Below are 21285 nucleotides of genomic sequence, written 5' to 3'. Positions count from 1 at the left end.
TATCCACCACCGTGGATTACGTTTAGTGTCTGGAGCTTTTTACACCAGCCCTGTGGAAAGCCTTTATGCTGAGACTGTTGAACCTCCGCTGTCCAATCGGCGAGCAGTCCTTCTGAGTCGTTATGCTAGCCATCTGTCTTCCATGCCTGCTAATCCAGCCCATGACCTTTTTTTCGACGCCTCCTTTGATGTAGGGTATGCAGGCCGCTCCTCCTCCCTACTACCCCCGGGAGTCCGCTTCCGTCAACTGCTCCATTCTCTTTCCTTCCGCTTTCCTAAAACCTTCTTGACAACTTGGGGTACAGCACCGCCTTGGCTCCGTCCCCGGATCTGCTTGCTCCGTGACCTTTGTCAATTTCCCAAGGATGGTACCCCTACACTTGTTTATCGTCGGGCATTTGCTGCTCTATGTGCACAAATGACGGACGCCACATTTATTTACACAGACGACTCGAAAACATCGTTAGGTGTAGGGAGTGCCTATATTGTTGGCGACACCCCAAATCACTTTCGGCTTCCCGACCAGTGTTCGGTTTATACTGCGGAGCTTTACACTGTTCTCCAGGCTGTCCACTACATCCGCCGCCATCAGCGGATACAGTACGTAATCTGCTCAGATTCTCTCAGCTCTCTCCTCAGTTTCCAAGCTCTTTACCCTGTGCACCCTCTGGTCCACCGGATTCAGGACTGTCTGCGCTTGCTCCACCTGGGGGGCGTCTCGGTGGCGTTCCTCTGGCTCCCGGAACACGCTGGTATCTGTGGGAATGAGGCGGCCGATATAGCGGCCAAGGCTACAGTTTCTCTTCCTCGGCCAGCTATTCAGTCGCTTCCCTTCACCGATCTACGGAGCGGTTTATGTCGCAAAATTGCTCATTTATGGCATGCGCATTGGTCAACACTTCCCCATAATAAATTGCGGGAAGTGAAAGCCCTTCCTTGCGCTTGGACCTCTTCCTCCCGACCGCGTCGTCGGGAGGAGGTAATTTTAGCTAGACTCCGGATAGGGCACTGTCTTTTTAGGCATCGACATCTTTTAAGCGGCGATCCTCCCTCACTCTGTCCCCACTGCTCTCAGCTGTGGACGGTAAGACACCTTTTAATTGAATGCCCCTATTTTAATCCGTTACGCTCCCGTCTACAGCTATCGCCTGATCTATCGTAGATTTTAGCAGATGACACGCGCTCAGCCGACCGCGTTCTCCAGTTTATTAGTGTCAGTGAAATGACGTCAGTCATTTGAAGCTTTTTTTTGGGGACAACCAACCCCTTTCTGTAGTAGATTTTTAAGCATTCCTTCTGCTTTTAGTTTCTTCAATTTTGTGACTTTGTTCCCACTGCTGCTGGTTTTCAATTTCGGTTTTTTACTGTTTCCTAAGTCACGGGCTGGGCGCTAATGACCATAGAAGTTTTGCGCCCTAAAACCACAAACAAAAAAAAAATGCTCCGCATTCGCTGCACGCCAAAGCATCCTAATTATGGTCACCTTTATCCACACATGGAGATCAACATCCCGTGGCGGCGGCCACGATGTGGGCTTACCATGGCTGCCCGCATTCAGTCTTTTCTGAGCTGCCTCTTTTCTCTGCTCATGCACGTACCCCTCGGTTGTGCGTCTCTCGGCCACAGCTCTGTCTTGATCTCTCCATCAATTCGAAGGATTCTGTCCCTCCAGAGGCCCTTTGCCACCAATTCTATTGTCTCCTCAGTTGATTCCAGGGTTCAGAAGTGGTATATACTGATGGCTCCATGGTTGCTGGTCGCACTGGTTATGCTTAAACCTATGCAAGATACACGGAACTTCGTTCCTTGCCAGATGGCTGTAGTGTTTTTACTGCAGAATTGGTAGCCATTTTGCGCGCACTGGACCATGTCCGCTTCTGCTCAGGACTGTCCTTTACTATCTGAGTAAGTTGTTGAGCAGTTTGCAAGATATTGGCCAGTGCTTCCCTCGCCACCAGTTGGTCATAGCTATCCAGGACTCCCTTTCTCTCCTTGATCAGCATGGATGCTCAGTGGTTTTCATTTGGACCCCAGGCCATGTTGGGATCCCTGGCAATGAACTTGCCAATCGATTGGGTAAATTGGCTACTAACAGGCCAGCTCTTGCTATTGGCATTCCAGAAATAGACCTTCGCTCGGCATTATGTCGTCAGGTTTTGGAATTTTGGAATGCAGAATGGTACACTCTTTCTTCGTCGAACAAACTCAGCGCGATAAAGGATTCTGCAACTATGTGGTGTCCCTCCTTACAGACCTCTCTCAAGGCTTCTGTCGTCGTTTGCCGGCTCCGCATCAGCCATACTTGGCTGACTCATAGTTATCTTCTCCATCGTGAGGAACCCCCTCTCTGTCGTTGTGGACAATGTTGACTGTGGTTCACCTCTTACTGGGCTGTCCCAACTTAGCCGCCCTGCGACGGACTTTTAGCTTTCCTAATTCACTACCCCTGACATTCGCGATGGATTTTTTTATTACTTTTATTAAGGGTAGGACCTTCAACCTTATCGGTCGGTAGAGGGGATGGCTGGCCGTCGTGCTCCCCCCTTTGCCGAATTTCACTGGCTTCGACTGGGTTTGGTGGTTCACCCCTGCCCTCTGCCTTCTGCCTTCTGGGGTCTGTTCTATCTTACGTGTCTATCTTGTCTACCTGTGCTTCTTCCTTCTTCCTCTGTTAGTAGTTTGTAATTTTATGGTTATTGTAGTTTCCTCTTATAGTGTGAGGTTTTATCGATTTTAGTTATTCCAAGGTCGGAGGGACTGATGACCGCGTAGTTTGATCCCATCTCCAATCCAACCAACCAACCAACCAACCTACCTTTCCCATCTCCTTCCGTTTGGCCCGTGAGCTATGTCTCTATGGCCTCACTGTAGGCAGAAGAAGTAATCTCACTACCTTCAAATTACCAATATAACCTTATTAGCAGTAGTGCACTACAGTAGGCGGCAATTTTTGTATTTTTTTGTTTTTTTTTTGTGATCATTACCATTTAACTACCTATAACTGACTATTCCTCTTCCGTTGCTATGCTGGTAACCCTCTTAAAAGTATCTGTACAGGGTTACGCATATCGGGCGTTTAGTCTGTCATCAGCTGTCGAAAAGGTTACACGTGAAACCTCCTGGCAGTATAAAACTGAGTCGAACCGAAACTCTAACTCGGGACCTTTGCCGTTCGCTGGCAGGTGCTCTACCAACTGAGCTACGTAAGCACGACTCGTCCTCGCAGCTTCCGCCAGTTCCTCGTCTCCTACTTTCCAAACTTCAGCCCGGCACACAGTTTCAAATTGCCAGGAAGTTTCGTATCAGTGTTCACTCAGCTGCAGAGTGAAAATTTTACTCGGGTTACATATGTTTTGGTGGTACCGGCAGTTACGTATTTTGTGTAAAATAGATCAGAGAATTTGGGTTTGTTTTTCTATAAGAACAGAATAAAGTGCAGCAAAGCTTTAGAAATGCTAAATATTGCTTTTTGAGAGTCTGCTGTGAGTCGAAAAAAAAAAGCCATGAAGACGTTGAAGATACGATCCCACGGGACGCCCCACCACATTCTCAACCGATGAATTCGTGGAAAAGGTGAAAAAATTATTGTGGATGATCACCGAGTCACAATCACAGAAATCGCTGATACGTTGCAATACGAATTGATTAACGCCATGAATTTGATTTTTGGGTGTGAAACACACAAATGTAGAATTTCGAACATACCAGCGGCGAATGCGAGTGGCTCACGACGATAAAGTCAATATTAATTTGAAATAGTGAAACACGTCACAAAAAGTGATGAAACATCACGTCGAAATTAAGACTGAATAGTCGCAGTGGAAACATTCTGTATCGCCAAGGCTGAAAAAAAGCTCGACCAGTGCGGTCTAATGGAAAGTTATGCTCACTGTTCTTGATTTTTAACGGCGTAGTGCATTGTGAGTTCTTGTCAGAAGAGCGAACACTTTTGTTGTGATGCAATTCGTGACCCCTGTGTGACTTTTCCGGTTTCCAAAAATAAAGAAAGCCTTTAAGTGCCGTCGTTTGACAAACGTAGAAGAGATTAAAAATGCGTCGCTGAGAGAGAGCTAAAGGCTTTCCAAATCTGGGTGGTGGTGATGGTGGTATCAGAGTCATGTATAGTTTCGTACTTAAGCATGTAGGCAATATATTTTGTGGTTTAAATCGAATGCTTCGTCTGTCACAAGGGGGAGTGTAAAACATGAATTTTGCGAGAACGATTGGGATAACATTCATGAACTTGCATCATTCGTGTTAAAGGCGCTTTGGTGCCTTTTACCCATTCTGATTCCGTCGAACACACTTTCCTCAGCAAGTTCAGCAGACGCCAACAGACATTTCATAATGTCAATAACGAACATTTTTGTCAATTTGTGCCTGTAGCTGTATACTATTCGGTTGTGTGTGGAACTTCACATGCAGCAGATATATATCAACGGCCCTGCCAAAAGAAGTATATGAATCCCGTTATTTGAGATGCGACTTCAAAGGTCTCTTTGCCAATCTTGTCGCATATGTTTATTTCACAGAAATCTAAATACAAAACGTGCATTATTTTTACGCGCTGTTTCAAGCTAGGAAGTAACGGTTCTTCCGTTACGGAGGCATTTTGCATAATTCAAGTTTTACTTGGTTTGTCTGATAGAGTTTTCGTCCAATTAAATGGGTCTAATGATCATTATAATGTTTTCTGAACAAAGCCATTCAATTTTCTTAAACATTATAGACATTGCGAACTTGCAGCTTCGTGGCTTACACGTTAGACCCTCAAAGATGTAGTTTTGTAGAATCATACCGACTGTAGCGTGGTACTAAAGTAAAAATTTATGCAATATGCAAACAAATAACGAGGCTTTTTAGAAGGTCGTGTACCGAGATGCACCTTGGTTAGGAATCCACGTTAGTTCCCCCTCCCCCCCCCCTTCCCCCCCTAGAACTGGGTGGGTAACTCAGTTCGGAGGTCGGAGGAAAGGAAGGGCTTACCATCTCGAAGAGTACCATGCCTAATAAACCACTGTGGTGGTCAAAGCAACCTTCAAGCTGAAGACAACTTTACGTTTTCAAATGTAAAAGTACTTGACTCGTTCATAGCTGTGAACCGCGCTGTAATCCATGAGAAGTAAAATGTCGTTTGTGTACTAAGTTGTCTAAAGGAAAATGTACACCTTCATTTACATCAGGCTTCGTAGCAAGGGTAGTTCTCCAGTTCGTCAGAGTGAATGGACGAGGCTATATTTCCGTTCTTGGTGAAAGATAAAAGCAGTACATTTCTGCAAGCCAGATATGAATAATAGATTCCTGTAACTTCTGCCAATTGATCTGATTTTTTGGTACATGCACAGACAACGGAAACAGCTGCGTGACTTGTGTGTTTATGAGCAGAGATGAACTGCCTGTTGATAACGTCTTTTCCGCCAGCTAGAGGACAAGAATAGCGTGCAGTGATCCTTAAAGAGACTAAATACGGGATGTAATACGAGAATACTCTAGTATGGACAAGCTCATAAATATTTTATTTTCGAAAAATGTTTGTGTCTGTAAACTTAAAATACGCTCAATGTGTGCACAGGCAGAGTGGAATGTTGCAGTGGTTAGGACGGTGCACTCTCGGAGCGGCGACTTTGGAAAACCTATCCGGTCACTTAGGTTTAAGGTTTTTGTAGTTTTTTTAACTACTTAAGGCGAATGCCAGTACGACTTCTTTAAAATCACAGTCGATTTCCTGTCAGAGTTAATACTGTGTGTATGATGACAATGGCGAAATGCAGGAAGACCTGTAGAGGATCGACAGTTAGTGCAGGGACTGGCAGTTGACTCAGAAAACATTGCATATAAGCAGGCGAAGAAATCCACTACTGTTTAATTACGCTATTGGCTACAAATCAATGGAAACAGCAATTACCATAAAATACTTAGGAGTAACGTTCCCAAGCGACCAAAACTGGAATAACACAAAACAAATTACAGAAAAATCAGACACCAGGCTGAGATTCATTGGGAGAATCTTAAGGAAATGTAATTCATCCACGTAAGAAATGACGTGCAAAACACTTGTTTGACTAATTCTTCCTTGTCTGAGAACGTTACCAAGTTGGATGAATAGAATATACAACAAGATCCAGTATAAAGCGGCTCGTTTCATCACGAGATTGTCTAGTAAACGAGATTGTATTACGGAGATATTCGACAAGCGCTAGTGGTAGGCGCTACAAGAAAGGCGTTGTGCATCACGGAGAGCTTTAGTGTTGAAATTCCAAGAGTCTACGTTCCCAGAAGATTGAAAGCAGCATGTCGCGAAATGACTACGACAATATCAGAGCAATTGTAATGCAGGAAACGTTACCGACAAACGTTTTTCGCACATACCATTTGCGGATGAAACAGCGAATGGAAAAAATGGTGGTATTAGAAGTACCCTCAGGCACATGGTGTATACATGTAGACAACGTCGTTGTCCAAGAGGTGTTAAAAATGCCTCCATTATGTACGCCCTGTTTATTGGCCCAGGGTACACAGGACTGTGAAACATGTCCACTGTCCAGAGACAGGCGATTTGCTTGGCGGTGTTGTAAGAAAAGCCCCTGTGTTTATTCTGGCTTCTCCAGAGTTTAGCATCATGTGTCACTGTCGTGGTCGATAGACATGTAAAAGCACTGCTGACAGTCAGTAACATCCATCTGCTGTAAAACTGCTTACCCATGTTTCCTTTTCTCATACATTGTAGATTTTAACGACAGCACACCGTATATATGTAACATTATCAACATTAACTCGTCTCTGGAAACACATTGATTCCACGACATGGAAACAGGCATGTACGATTACTGAAACTTTCTGCTATATGAAAACTTTCTGCTGTATGAAAACTTTCTGCTGTATGAAAACTTTCTGCTATATGAAAACTTTCTGCTATATGAAAACTTTCTGCTATATGAAAACTTTCTGCTATATGAAAACTTTCTGCTATATGAAAACTTTCTGCTATATGAAAACTTTCTGCTATATGAAAACTTTCTGCTATATGAAAACTTTCTGCTATATGAAAACTTTCTGCTATATGAAAACTTTCTGCTATATGAAAACTTTCTGCTATATGAAAACTTTCTGCTATATGAAAACTTTCTGCTATATGAAAACTTTCTGCTATATGAAAACTTTCTGCTATATGAAAACTTTCTGCTATATGAAAACTGTGTACCACCTGGGATCTGAACCTGAGACATTACCTTTTGTAAGCGAAGTTCCAGAATTGTCAGACCTGCAAGATAGAAAAAGACCTTATATGAAATGTGAAAAGTAGGAGAGGTACCGGTAGAATTGAAAGTGTGAAGTCGCGTTGAGGCACGCCAGGATACGTAAGTCGGTGAGAGAATTGCCATCCGAAGGCAATGTACTAGGCTTCAATCCTCGCCCGTCATGTAGTTATTAGGTTAGGAAGTTTGAAGATGGCGCACACTCACCTGCAAAGTGGAAGATTCATTGTGTACGATAATCTGTCTCACACCCGAATCTGCCGGATTGCACAAAATTGTGATGGAAGAGGACTGTGACTCTGATAATCATTAAGAGTGCGCTAGTATAAGGGGCAGTCAAATGAGAGATAGACCAACTATATAACTAGGATGGCGCGGACGTTGGTGACGTATGTAGGTATGTGTATAGACGTGCTCTCTATTAACAGTCAGGAAGTAACACCACGAATGTTCACTATTGTGCCATTTGTCTGTTATATGTGCTCGACGTGAGGTCAGCGAGTCTTTTGTGCGTCCGACTTCTCTATGGAAAACAGGAAAAAGGAACAGCGAGGTTTAGTGCGATTTTTGACTACAAAATGAGTAGCTGTGTCTGGTGAACGCAGTATGTGCGTTCGTGTTTGCGTGGAATAAATGGTTTCGAGAAGGTTGAGGGTCGTTGCAAGACAGCAGTCGGTCAGGACAGTTCATCGTGTCATTAACTCTTTTGCTGCGCTGGATTCTGCCGTTAGAAATGGCCGACGGCAAAGTTTGTTAGACATTCGGCTCTGGTTGTGTGTCAGTCACATTACTGCTCACGCTATCATGGCAGAAAATCTGCAAAATTACGGAAAACCCGTGCACAGTGGATTCGTCACAGCCTGACGGAGGAGAAGTTGAACAGAATGTCGGCGCAGCGCCTGGAACGCTATAGCTGTGAAGAATATCATTTCCTATACCGTATTGTCGCGAGAGGTGAAACATGGTGTTATTTTTAAGCCGGAGAGCAAGCATCAAAGGCAACAATGGAAGCACCCCCACCGAAAAAATCCAAAGCCGTGCACGCCAGCTCTGCGAAAGTCATGATGAACTTTTTCGTAGACTACAGGGGCCCGCTGCCCAGTGACTTTCCGGAACACGGCGCCACAACTAACGGATTGTAATACGTGGAACTTTGCAGAAACTACAGCGCGACATCAAGCTCGAACGCCCACCAATGTTGACGGATGGCATCATTCTGTTGCCAAAGTTGTTTCGACTACACTACACAAATTTCACTGGGAAGCCTTTACACATCCTCCATATTGTCCCGATCTCTCACCATGCGTTTTCCATTTGTTTGGAGCCCTGAAGAGAGACATTCGTGGTCTTCGATTTGGTTTGTAGGAGGAGGTGCACGCCTGCGTATACGCATGGTTCCGCAGGCAACCTCAAACATCTTTCCATGAAGTCGTTGACCACATTGTCTCACGGTGGGATAAACAGATTAACAGTTTTGACGATTACTTCAAAATAATAAACATTTTACTTACTTTTTTCTGTCTGTATCGTTTTTATTTGACTGCTCCTTGTAACTAAGTAGTGACACTGAATTATACTTGATTTTGATTGCAGCAATAATGTGCTTTAACAAGTCGCCAGTCTGTCGTTAGCGAAAGGAGGGGCAAAGAAGCTTAAACGATAATTTTAATGATGCTACCGACGCTAGGTTGGTAATTGCTATCTTACGGCTGTTATTTGGGGAAGGTATGTGAGCAAGCTGCGTGACGATGGCAGCGCCGAAAGAGTCCGCATTGGCGCCCCGGGCTTTTACCGACCAGACCCCACCACTTCCCCACCGCTCTCGCCCTTTGTAGTCGACGGGCTGGAAATAATGAGTTGAGTGCGAAGGTGGCGTGCGAGTTGGTGTGGAGGTGGGGGCGGATAAAGCGGCAGCGGCGGCTGGGAGAAGGACGGCCGGCGGCGCCGTCGCCACCCGTGCCTGGTGGTGGCGTCTTCCCCTGCCCCGGCATCCCCGCAACCCGCAGCGCAGGGCGCATGCACGCCACGCACCTCGCGTGCGAGACGCGGCGCGGCGCCGTGCCGCGCTGGCCGACATCCAAATTTCTTAATCCGTTCGCCTTCCCTGATTTGCTGCGGCGCGCTATTCATTACCTCAGAGTGCTATTTGCATTGCTTCCGAGTAGGTCGCACGCTAACTGCTTGGTAAATTAGGGAAAATGGCACGAGTGCAGCAATGAACATTCCCGCGTCTAAACAGGTATAACTGTAAAGACATTCAAGGGGGAGAATTTCACGCGCGATATATTACACTTCGACACTGCGTACAATTTTTTTCAAATTATCCAGCGCTCTCACTTTCACTAAAAGCAACAACTGAATGTAGTGATTTGCTGGGTACTCGGCCATTGGGAAATAAAGCGTCATTCTGGAGGACGACGGTTAAACCCGCGTACCGCACGAGGTGACGCAGTGGTTAGCACAATGAACTCGTCGTCGGGACATGCTGATTTAGATTTCTCCGTGATTTTCTATAAATCGTTCCAGGCTAATGCCAGGATGGTTCCTTTGAAAGGGCACGGCCGCCTTCCTTCCCCGTCCTTCCCTAATCCGAGGAGATCGATAACCTCGCTGTTTGATCTCCTCCCCCAAAAACAATCCCACCCAAACCCGCGTCCATCCATCCTGATTTAGGTTTTCCGTAATTTCTCTAAATGGCTTCAGGCAAGTGGCAGGATGGTTCCTTTGAAAGAGCACAGTCGACTTCCTTCCCCAACCTTCCCTAATCCGATTGGACCCATGACCTCGCTGTTTGGTCCCCTCCTCGAAATCAACCAACCCACTAACACTGGCAGACCGACATGACCTTAACATACACTGATGGCCCTCGGACTGACCGTGGGGTTGGGTGTGCATTCGTCATTGGCACCCGTGTCTTTCGATATCAGCTTCTGGCCCACTCCCCAGTATTTACAGCTGAGCTGTTCGCCTTGCATCAGGCCACGGAGTACATCCGGCGACACAGCCTTCCCAATTGTATTCTCTGCTCAGACTCACTCAGCGCCCTCCAGAGTCACTGTGCGCTGTACACTGCTCATCCCTTAGTGCAGCGGGTACAGGAAAACTGTCACTTGCTTACTCTTCGTGGAGCCAATGTCATGTTTCTGTGGGTCCCTGGTCATGTCGGTCTGCCAGGAAACGAGGCTGCTGACGCTGCTGCCAAGGCTGCAGTCCTCTTACCTCAGCCCGCGAGTACCTCTATTCCCTCCGATGATCTCTGTGTTGCCGTCTGTCAGGAGGCGGTGTCCCTTCGGCATCGCCAATGGTCCTCCCTTCACGGGAATAAACTTCGGCACATTAAGCCTCTCCCGGCAACTTGGACCACCTCCTCTCGGCCACCCGCCGAGAGGAGATTATTTTAACTTGGCTGCGTACTGGGCACTGCCTTTTTAGCCATCGTCATTTGCTCAGTGGCGCTGCCCCACCACTTTGTACGCATTGCGCCCAAATTTTAACTGACCGCCACTACCTGCTGGAATGCCCTTTTTGTACTAATTTACGTTCCATCTTGGGTTTGCCATCTGATTTCAAATGGTTGAAATGGCTCTGAGCACTATGGGACTTAACTTCTGAGTCATCAGTCCCCTAGAACTTAGAACTACTTAAATCTAACTAACCTAAGGACATCACACACATCCATGCCCGAGGCAGGAGTCGAACCTGCGACCGTAGCGGTCGCGCGGTTCCAGACTGTAGCGCCTAGAACCGCTCGGCCCCTCAGGCTGGCCCATCTGATTTATCAGCTGTTTTAGCAAATGACGCACGTGCTGTCGCCCGCGTTTTACTTGTTATCCGCCGAAGCAATATGGTGAAGGCCATTTAATTTTTAGTTTTGGATCTCCATTTTTGTATGGTGTTTTAGCCCTTTTTCAACGTGCTTTGTTTACATGTCTCCTATTCTTTCCATTGGGACTGACATACAGTCGTTTTCTTTGTCTCTGTGTTTGCGTTCTATAGTTTTGACTTTGACACGTATGACCTCAGTTGTTTTTTGCGCCCTAAAACAAAACAGACAGTAGCAGACGATGTTATCGTGGGCCCTATTGCTATCTCCAAGACCTTGGGCCACCATTTTTCGGAAGTTTCGAGCTCTTCCCACTATCACCCTGCCTTCGTACATCGGAAACTAGTGGAGGCGGCTCGGACTATATCCTTCTCTTCTCCGAATAGTGGGTGCTATAATGCCGCCTTTACCATGAGGGTGTTCGATCGTGCTCTCAGTTCATCCCGATCCTCCACCCCAGTGCCAGACGCCATCCACTGTCAGATATTGCAGCACCTTTCTCTTGCGGGCAAGCACTTTCTGCTTAACACATACAACCGCATCTGTGCTGAGGGCACATTTCCCGGACACTGGCGTGAAGCCACCGTCATACCCATACCTAAGCCCGGTAAGGATACAAACCTTCCTACTAGCTACCGCACCATCTCTCTTACCAAGTGCGTTTGCAAGGTGATGGAATGCATGATTCATGCCAGGTGGTATGGTGGCTCGAGTCTCTCAATTTACTGACGAATGCACAGTATGGATTTCGAGCGCGGCGTTCTGCTGTTGACCATCTCGTTACTTTGTCGACACATGTCATGACTGGATTTCTGCGGCAATCCGAGACTGTAGCCGTCTTTTTCGATTTGGAGAAAGCCTACGACACCTGCTGGAGAACTAGTATCCTCCGTACTCTCTACATGTGGGGCTTCCGTGGCTACTTGCCCTGTTTCCTTCAGGCATTTTTACAAGTTCGAGTTTTCAGGGTGCATGTGGGTTCTGCCTTGTCAGACAAATGATCCAGGAAAACTAAGTGCCTAGTGTTCCGTCCTGAGTGTCGTCCTCTTTGCTATCGCCATTAACCGTATCATGGCCTGTCTCCCACCAGGCATCTCCGATTCCCTCTTTGTTGACGATTTTGCCATCTATTGCAGTTCTCCACGGACCTGTCTCACTGAGCGGCGTCTTCAGCACTGTCTTGATCGTCTTCACTCCTGGAACATCGACAGTGGCTTTCGCTTTTCCACTGACAAAACCGTCTGTATGAATTTCTGGCGACATAAGTGGTTTCTCCCACCGTCTTTACATCTTGGGCCTGTTGCCCTTCCGTTCGTTGAAACTGTGAAATTCCTGGGGCTCATGCTCGATAGGAAACTCTCATGGTCCTCTAATGTCTCTTACTTGATAGCCCACTGTACGCAGTTCCTCAGTGTCCTATAAGTCCTGAATGGTAATTCCTGGGGTGCCGATCTAAACACCCTCCTCCGTTTGTACCAGTCCCTTGTCCTTTCGAAACTAGACTATGGATGCTTTGTTTATGCGTCTGCAGATCCGTCCTCTTACGCCGTCTCACCACTATCCACCATCGTGGCATCCGTTTGTCCACGGGCGCCTTTTACACCAGCCCAGTTGAGAGTCTGTATGTTGAAGCTGCTGAACTACCACTGTCCTACCGCCGTGACTTTCTCCTCGGTAGATATGCATGCCGTTTGTCTGCCATGCGTGGTCATCCATCCTATGCCTCCTGCTTTGATGGATGATTCCTTTGATCGTCAGTATGGGACTCGTCCTTCTCTGTTACCTCCTGGAGTCCGCTATCGGCAGTTGCTACAGTGACTTAACTTCGCACTACCTGCTCCATTCCCGCTGGGTGTGGACCCTTCGTCACCTTCGCTTCGTGAAGTGGCCCATGTTAACACTGGTCTTCATTCGCTTCCTAAGGACACTACTCCAGCCTCGATCTGTATCCTTCAGTTTCACGACCTTCGCATGGAACTTTGCGATAGTACCTTTGTATACTCGGATGGCTCTCGGACTGACCGTGGGGTCGGTTGTGCCTTCCTCATTGGCACCCGTGTCTTTAGATATCAGCTTTCGACACACTCCTCAGTATTCACAGTCGAGCTCTTCGCCTTGTATCAGGCCACGGAGTACACAGCCTTTTCAATTGCGTCGTCTGCTCAGACTCACTCAGTGCCCTTCATAGTCTATGTGCGCTGTACACCGCCCATCCCTTAGTGCAGCGGGTCCAGGAAAACTGTCAACTGCTCACTCTTAGTGGAGCCAGTGTGATGTTTCTGTGGGGCCCTGGTCATATCGGTCTGCCAGGAAACGAGGCTGCTGCCAAAGCTGCGGTCTTAGTACCTCAGTCTGTGAGTACCTATATTCCCTCCGATGATATCTGTGTTGCCGTCTGTCAGGAGGCGGTGTCCCTTTGGCATCGCCAATGGTCCTCCCTTCATGGGAATAAGTTACGGATTATTAAGCCTCTCACAGCGGCTTGGACGACCTCGTCTCGGCCCTCCCGCCGGGAGGAGGTTATTTTAACTCGGCTGCGTATTGGGCACTGACTTTTTAACCATCGTAATTTGCTAAGTGGTGCTACCCCACCACTTAGTACACAATGCGCCCAAGTTTTAACTGTCCACCACTTCCTGATGGAATGTCCATTTTTTTTTTTCAACCATTTACGTTCCTTTCTGGGTTTTTCATCTGAGTTAGCGGCCGTTTTAGCAAATGACGCGCGGACTGTTGACCGCGTTTTGCTTTGTATCCGCCAAAGCAATATCTCGAAGGCCATTTAATTTTTAGTTTTGGATTTCCGTTTCTGTATGGTGTCTTTTTCTAGCTCTTTTTCCACGTCCCCGTTTTTAGCTGTCTTCTATTATGTCAATTGGAATTGACGTATATCCGGTTTTTAACTCCTCTCTGTTACCGAGTTCTGTAGTTTCAACTTGGGCGCGTATGACCCCAGTTGTTTTTGCGCCCTAAAACAAAACATATATACGAAAATGACTGCACAACTATTAGACTGCTACCATCGTGTAATTCGCTAAAGTGTTGAGAATAAATTGAGAGACTGCTGCATATACAGAGACGTATAGTCATTTCGCTCAATACGCGAATGGAATAGGAAAGAAGATTGAAAGTATTGGCACGATGCTCCCTGTATACCTGGGCTCCAAAATGCATACCTTAAGAGCAGTGAACACTCACTCAGCATTGACACTGTGAAAAACACATCTCTTCCACTGGGAAAAAAAATTCTCATAGCTCTCAAGGTATGCATGTTAGAGACCCCTGTTAACTAGATTCTTTCTAAACTTTGCCCGTACTGCCACATCTGAAAGTTTGTCAGTAGAGTTCTGCATCATTGTATATTTGTACATGTCGCGCTACATACGTTCATGCATCGTTAAACCCAGGTTATACACTACTGAACCGCGTGACCGCTCCGGTCGCAGGTTCGAATCCTGCCTCGGGCATGGATGTGTGTGATGTCCGTAGGTTAGTTAGGTTTAAGTAATTCTAAGTTCTAGGGGACTGATGACCACAGATGTTAAGTCCCATAGTGCTCAGAGCCATTTGAACCATTTGATACACTACTGGCCATTAAAATTGCTACACCAAGAAGCAATGCAGATGATAAACGGGTATTCATTGGACTAATATATTATACTAGAACTGACATGTAATTACATTATCACGCAGTTTGGGTGCATAGATCCTGAGAAACCAGTACCCAGAACAACCACCTCTGGCCGTAATAACGGCCTTGATACGCCTGGACATTGAGTCAAACAGAGCTTGGATGGCGTGTACAGGTACAGCTGCCCATGCAGCTTCAACATGATACTACAGTTCATCAAGAGTAGTGACTGGCGTATTGTGATGAGCCAGTTGCTCGGCCACCATTGACCAGACGTTTTCAATTGGTGAGAGATCTGGAGAATGTGCTGGCCAGGGCAGCAGTCGAACATTTTCTGTATCCAGAAAGGCCCGTACAGGACCTGCAACATGCGGCCGTGCATTATCCTGGTGAAACGTAGGGTTTCGCAGGGATCGAATGAAGGGTAGAGCCACGGGTCGTAACACACCTCAAATGTAACGTCCACTGTTCAAAGTGCCGTCAATGCGAACAAGAGGTGACCGAGACGTGTAACCAATGGCACCCCATACCATCACGCCGGCTGATACGCCAGTATGGCGATGACGAATACACGCTTCCAATGTGTGTTCACCGCGATGTCGCCAAACAGAACTTGGATTCATCCGAAAAAATGACGTTTTGCCATTCGTGCACCCAGGTTCGTCGTTGAGTACACCATCGCAGGCGCTCCTGTCTGTGATGCAGCGTCAAGGGTAACTGCAGCCATGGTCTCCGAGCTGATAGTCCATGCTGCTGCAAACGACGTCGAACTGTTCGTGCAGATGGTCGTTGTCTTGCAATTGTCCCCATCTGTTGACTCAGTGATCGAGACGTGGCTGCACGATCCGTTACAGCCATGCGGATAAGATGTCTGTCATCTCGACTGCTAGTGATACGAGGCCGTTGGGATCCAGCACGGGGTTCCGTATTACCCTCCTGAACCCACATATTCCATATTTTGCTAACAGTCATTGGATCTCGACCAACGCGAGCAGCAATGTCGCGATACGATAAACCGCAATCGCGATAGGCTAAAATCCGACCTTTATCAAAGTCGGAAACGTGATGGTACGCATTTATCCTCCTCACACGAGGCATCACAACAACGTTTCACCAGTCAACGCCGGTCAACTGCTGTTTGTGTATGAGAAATCGGTTGGAAACTTTCCTCATGTCAGCACGTTGTAGGTGTCGCCACTGGCGCCAACCCTGTGTGAATGCTCTGAAAAGCTAATTATTTGCATATCACAGCATCTTCTTCCTGTTGGTTAAATTTCGCTTCTGTAGCACGTCATCTTCATGGTGTTTCAATTTTAATGGCCAGTAGTGTATATGCAACTACCGCCCATGGCGTTCGTATGGCAGACGAAATGTCCTCATTCGTTTACGTATCCAGCCGTGCTGTCTAATCGTTGTTTTAGCCCCTGTTTGGTGTTCTGTAAAAAATTTTAACTGTTTTAAAAGCGACGATTTCTCAGTCTTACAGCTGAATGATGATGCGGCGGAAAGTTAGTGGAAATCTGAAAAGGAGTGCGATTTTAACTGAGCCTGTATTTTATGCTAACAAATTTTAACCGTATTACTCTCTGATCTTTTATCAAGCGCGCTAATAACTTCGCTGTTGAGCTTCTTCAGTTCATAAACACACTTCCCTCCCAGGCGATACTATCCTATCATAGGAACCTTCAGATCCGGGAAGAATGGTTTGCACACCTCAGTGACGCTGAGAGCTATGCCGGTAGTAGCGTAAATACTGGCAAGGCCATCCAAGCTAGACAGGATTCTAGTGGTTGAGTACGTGCACAGTGACCCTGGGTTTTCTGGACTGGGGACTGCCATCGTGCAATGGTGGAACGTTGTGTGCTTCAGAGAACGAAGACATTGGGTTGAGGTTAAACAGTCTCCAGTGAGCAACCTCTGGGGCACCTGCTGCCACCCAGATGCATGAGGCTTGCTAGGCACACGGGGCTCCTCTTGAGTCAGCATTTGGCTTCCTAGCGGCTCGTGGGATTCCAATGGAGCGACCTCAACCCAGATCTCCTCCTATGAGACAGATGTACAGTCAGGTAGTACCTACAACCACTCAACAAAGAGAGCTCGGATGGTCGGTTTGCCAGAGAAGTTGTCTGAGTTACATTAAGAGGGTGCTAGTCCACCATAACGTGTTCATTGTAATCGAGAGAGCAGAGGGAACATTTAGAAAGGTCTCCCTTTTCTGTATTCACAAGCAGTTTCTAAACAGCTTCGTAATGGAAAACTGCTAGTTGAAACTGCCATGTCACTCAAAGTGTATAAGCTTCTATGTGCAAGGCCTAAGTGACTCCTTGTTGTGGCAGAAAACGTGGGTGTCACGGAAGTGTAGACTGTGTTAGGAGAGTCAACGGCACATTGGGAAAAAACTGCAACATTTATTCTTACCTTCGATACTCCAAAATTAAACAAGAGCATTTTCTTACAGGCTATATGCTTCTTAAGGTTCGACCGTTTGTTCTGAACCCAGTTTGATGCTTTAAGTGACAAATATTTGGTCACACCACTATGATAAGTAATGGGAGGGCTATCTGCGGAAATTGTGGAGGTCCAGCTCCACTCGGGCGACACTTGCACATTTCCTCCAAAATGTGTAAACTGCCCTGGTGATCATCCAGTATGGAGCAATAACTGCAGAGTTTGTAAAAGGGGAAGGAAAATTCAAAAGTTCAAAGTTACCAGATACATCCCGTATGGAGAAGCTAAAGGTTTTAAAGTTATACAAGCTGCAGTATTTGCTACTTCTCGTGCATCGGCATTTAAGAATCAAGTCGTCAAATGTGATGCCTCTACACAACCCTAGACAACAGAATCAAGTGCTAATAGATGCGGGGGGAAAAGCTACACTTGACCTCGAAACCATTTGAAAGTCGTTAACGAGAGACTTGGATACTCGGCTACATACCGCTGCACGCAATCGGAGACCACCTAAGCCGTCCCCTCTAAACATACAACCAACTTCTCCAAAAAGTCGTTCAAAATCTAAGGAAGTGGCAGCTAAACCTTCGAATCGCCAAGCACTCTCTCTTTCCGTGGTGATTTACTGTGACGATATTGATAAGCACATAGGGGAACCTGAGAGCAGGGCACCGTCTAAAGTTCCACCTAACCTTTCGGGTAAATAAACGCTGCCAAAGGAGGACAAAGACAGCCATAGCTAGTCCATTGCTCCCGCAGGGACATCTGTATTGCAGCGGAACTTAAATGGATAGCAGTTGCGTTTGGAAGAACTGCAGCTCCTGGCTCATGGGAGACAGTTCTGTATCTGTTTAAAAGAAACTGGTTTTTTATGATTGCCGCCCCAGTTCAAGAAACACTTATCTAGAGCTACAGACTCGTCTTCGGCAGTTACCTTTGCCTTTGCTCTCCAGCGCTTGCAGACACTGTCCAACAGGAAGGGTCATTCCGCTGACTACATTCCATTGTGGATCCATTTGCTGACTAGGCCAGTGACACCACGAGGATGGATGCTCCAAATGGCAAATGGGTCGACATTCAGTCAGCGGATCATTTCGAACTACAGGAACATGCCCAGGAAGTATAAATAATTACACCAAGCTGATGCACCGAGCAACCACTTCGGCCAACAAACTATTCCTTACTGGAGCGAAGAATGCCACTAGAGGAGCAGTACCAGTTCTACAAAAAATAAACATCAGGCGACATATCACTCCTAGTGATAACGGCGGTGTCGGGTTGTACCTGAGGCAATTGGCCTTGTTATCTGCAAGGTCAAGGGGAACCCCCACTCCCTCCGCGAGTAATCCCCAAATGTCGGGAAATTGTACGTGCTCATTCAAAGTCACTCTACCAGACCGATCTCTATGAATAAGATGGCGGGAAACCACCTCCCCTCCTCCCAGGACCAATAAGAATAAAGTCCCGTCCTTGCTTTCATTACTAGAGCGACTGTGTGGCCTCATTATTCTTAATTCAGTGCACTTCAGTGGATAACCATGAAGTTTCACAGGGATCAGCCATCACCCCAAGCAGAATAAAAGAATAAGATGACATATAAGTACAATTAATCCCTTCCTCTCATAACTGCTGTTTACAATTTTCAGGTAATTTGTTGCAGTTTTACTGATTTTCCATTTATCCCCGTCTCCCTCCAAAGATATACGTAAATATAATGTTAATCAATTACCGCAGGGCAACACAACATAGTATGCCAACATCCAAAGTTCAAGAATTTCTGCAATGCATTGTTTAACATCGAATACGCTCCTGCAGAGATTTCAAATGTCAAACAAATATTGTGACATGAAATTTGAAAAAACTCTTGCTGTTTACGAAATCTGTATCAGTTCTACACTAAAAGTGTGTGACATTGTAATGTCTATGTTAAAACATGTGTTCTATTCTATTGCTAAAAGTACTGTACTATATCATGGCGTTTCCTGTAAGTTTCCATATAGCATGTCCATCACATAGTATTGCAAAATACACATGTAAATACAAGACGCTTGAAAGTTCAACAGTTTCCACAAATACCCACACTAACAAGGGAACCTCCCCATCGCACCCCCCTCAGATTTAGTTATAAGTTGGCACAGTGGATAGGTCTTGTAAAACTGAACACAGATCAATCGAGAAAACAGGAAGAAGTTGTGTGGAACTATGAAAAAAATAAGCAAAATATACAAACTGAGTAGTCCATGCGTAACATGGGCAACAACAAGGAACGAGCTAATTTCGGGAGTGCCGTGGTCCTGTGGTTAGCGTGAGCCACTGCGGAGCGAGAGGTCCTTGGTTCAAGCCTTCCGTTAGCTGAAAATTTTAACTTTTTTTTCAGTTTATGTGATAAACGCTTATGTTTTCATCACGTTTTTGGGAGTGATTATCACATCCACAAGAAAACCTAAATCGGGCAAGGTAGAAGAATCTTTTTACCCATTCGCCAAGTGTACAAGTTAGGTGGGTTGACAACATATTCCTGTCATGTGACGCACATGCCGTCACCAGTGTTGTATAGAATATATCAGACGTGTTTTCCTGTGGAGGAATTGGTTGACCTATGACCTTGCGATCAAATGTTTTGGTTCCCATTGGAGAGGCACGTCCTTTCGTCTACTAATCGCACAGTTTTGCGGTGCGGTCGCAAAACACAGACACTAAACTTATTACAGTGAACAGAGACGTCAATGAACGAAGGGACAGATCATAACTTTGCAAAAATAAAGAAAATAAACCTTTCACCCGAGGGAAGACTTGAACCAAGGACCTCTCATTCCGCAGCTGCTCACGCTAACCACGGGACCACGGCGCTCCTGAGCTCATATTCTCCTTGATGTTGCCTATCTTGCACATAGACTACTCAGTTTGTATATTTTGCTTATTTTTTTCATAGTTCCACACAACTACTTCCTGTTTTCTCGATTGATCTGTGTTTAGTTTTTCAAGGCCTATCCACTGTGCCAACTTATAACTAAATCTGAGGGGGGTGCGATGGGGAGGTTCCCTTGTAAGTAAGAGACTGAGCTATTACCACAGTGCAACAGATAAAGTGTTGCTACGAATAATATGCCCTTGCAATTACTAATGAGTCACATCATAGTGTTTAAAATGGCATAAACACGTTCCATCACTATTTACATGCTAGTCTTTTACTCTGCACAAGATCGACAAATCCTGTTAGGCTTCCAGATAGGTTGTTCTTCAGAGAGTATTGATTACCTTCTCAGCTGTGGGGACCAAACGATGTGTAGTGCTTTTGACTAGTTACTTTTCGTATCATGATGTGACAGCAGTGTCCATATTACTGCTTGGTGATAGGTAACAATGAAACGAATGTGGGGACTTTTTAAAATTGTGTTGGTCTGATACACAGTGCTGTCTGGTAAGAGTTAACAATTCATTCTCCCGAAATCGGAAGCCCTTGCCTATTTGATGAAAACGATATTGGAAATGTAGGGGACGAGTTTGGAAAAGGACACTGGCAATACATGCTACACTGATCACCCAGAACGTTATACCACCTACCTATAGGCCGGTATGGCCACCTTTGCCACTTGTAACTGCGGCAACGTGTCGTGACGTGGAAGCAATGAGGTCTTGGTAGATCGCTGGAAGGAGATGGCGCCACATCTGCTCACAAGTCACCTAATTCCCATAAGTTCCGGGGAGGGGGGTGACCTGTGACGCCAGCCCATGTGTGTTCTCTGGGGTTCAGATATGGCCAGGTGGGGGACCAGCTATCAGTTGGAAGTTGCCACTGTGTTTCGCGAACCATTCCATTATACTCTTGACCTTCTGACATGGCGCATTATCTTCTTGAAAAGCCACAACCGTCAGGATACATGACGTCGTGGAGGGATGTGCATGGTTTGCAACCAATGTACGATACTCCCTGGCCGTCATGGTGCCCCGCAAGAGCTCCAGTAAGCCCTTGGATGCCAATGTGAATGTTCCCCAGAGCACTATGGGGCCGCCGCCTGCTTGTCTTACTCCCGCAGCACAGGTGCCAAGGAGCTGTTCCCGTGGAAGACGACGGATTCACCCCCTCCCCCCCTTTCCCATCGACAAGATGAAAAAAATATCGGGAT

General features: G+C 46.3%; 1 protein-coding gene across 5 annotated transcripts in view; it reads left to right on the top strand.

Annotated features, from left to right (window-relative positions):
• LOC124798456 (cytosolic carboxypeptidase 1-like) overlaps nt 1–21285 on the top strand; it is a 503581-nt gene that overhangs the window by 65428 nt on the left and 416868 nt on the right. The gene's annotated exons all lie outside the window — the stretch shown is intronic.

Source organism: Schistocerca piceifrons, chromosome 5, assembly GCF_021461385.2.
Source record: "Schistocerca piceifrons isolate TAMUIC-IGC-003096 chromosome 5, iqSchPice1.1, whole genome shotgun sequence".
NCBI lineage: Eukaryota > Metazoa > Arthropoda > Insecta > Orthoptera > Acrididae > Schistocerca > Schistocerca piceifrons.
This window is presented reverse-complemented; position numbering and strand designations above follow the sequence as displayed.